Source organism: Micropterus dolomieu, linkage group LG17 (assembly GCF_021292245.1).
Source record: "Micropterus dolomieu isolate WLL.071019.BEF.003 ecotype Adirondacks linkage group LG17, ASM2129224v1, whole genome shotgun sequence".
Classification (NCBI taxonomy): domain Eukaryota; kingdom Metazoa; phylum Chordata; class Actinopteri; order Centrarchiformes; family Centrarchidae; genus Micropterus; species Micropterus dolomieu.
This window is the reverse complement of record NC_060166.1, coordinates 2,526,768-2,527,595: the sequence shown is the minus strand read 5'-3', so window position 1 is coordinate 2,527,595 and position 828 is coordinate 2,526,768. Positions and strand designations below refer to the sequence as shown.

The 828-nt window shown below is 41.2% G+C and overlaps 1 long non-coding RNA gene across 1 annotated transcript in view; it reads right to left on the bottom strand.

The window, feature by feature from the left end:
• The window catches only part of LOC123986458, a 4,883-nt gene extending 4,131 nt beyond the window's left edge, over positions 1–752 (bottom strand). The window contains exons 1-2 of the long non-coding RNA XR_006828886.1: positions 657–752; positions 166–195 (exon numbers count right to left, since the gene is read on the bottom strand). This is a non-coding gene — a long non-coding RNA (uncharacterized LOC123986458). The remainder of the gene's footprint in view (positions 1–165; positions 196–656) is intronic.
• Between the last annotated feature and the right edge of the window lie 76 nt (positions 753–828).

Below are 828 nucleotides of genomic sequence, written 5' to 3'. Positions count from 1 at the left end.
GTGAATCTTTGCTAAGTGGACCTTAAGTGCATTAATGGAGTTGAATGTGCACACACATTGTTGGTGTAAGCAGGGAAATGGGACAGTTCTACCAAAGTTTCCGTGTTTTAAACGATAATGTTTTAAAAGGTAACCCCTTTTCTCACACAAACTCACAGTACTTACACTTCCACAGCATCCTAACACCACAAGGATCTGTAACAATAGAAAACAGGAAAACGTTTAGCTCAACGACTCAGTTCAACAATGTCACTGTTAAATACTATAAGGTAATAGAACCGAAACGACGCCTGTTTTACAGAGAAAACCGGCATGTGTCAGCTTCGTGGTATTTTGTCTTTGCACACCAGAAACGTGTCTGACGCGGCGCTGCTGCTGCTAGCCATGTCTGTAACTTTACATATGGATGTTTCCCATAGATTTACAATCCTTAGACAGTTAACACTAATTAACTAACTAACTTTAACATTCAGATGACACTTTGAGTAACTTAGCTAGCTAGTGTTAGCAATAAGCATGTATTAACACCATGCACAGGTTCAAACAGTAACATTAGACGGGAAAAAAAGTTGCGTCAACAGATTATCTGCAAGCTTTTGGGTATTAAAAATTCCCACAAAGATAACTAGGCTACAATAGTTATTTTAAATACTAACCATTCCACTTGCAGTAATGTTGCTTCCTAGTCAGGGTACCGTCTGCTGCCGAGGCCTGTGCTCGTCCCGCCAGGTGTAGAGCCTCTTGGACGCACGTTAGACGCAGGTCTTTTCACGTGACCAGGCAGGTTTTTGAATTAGCCCCTCCCCTTCCTTATGAAACTAAACATAC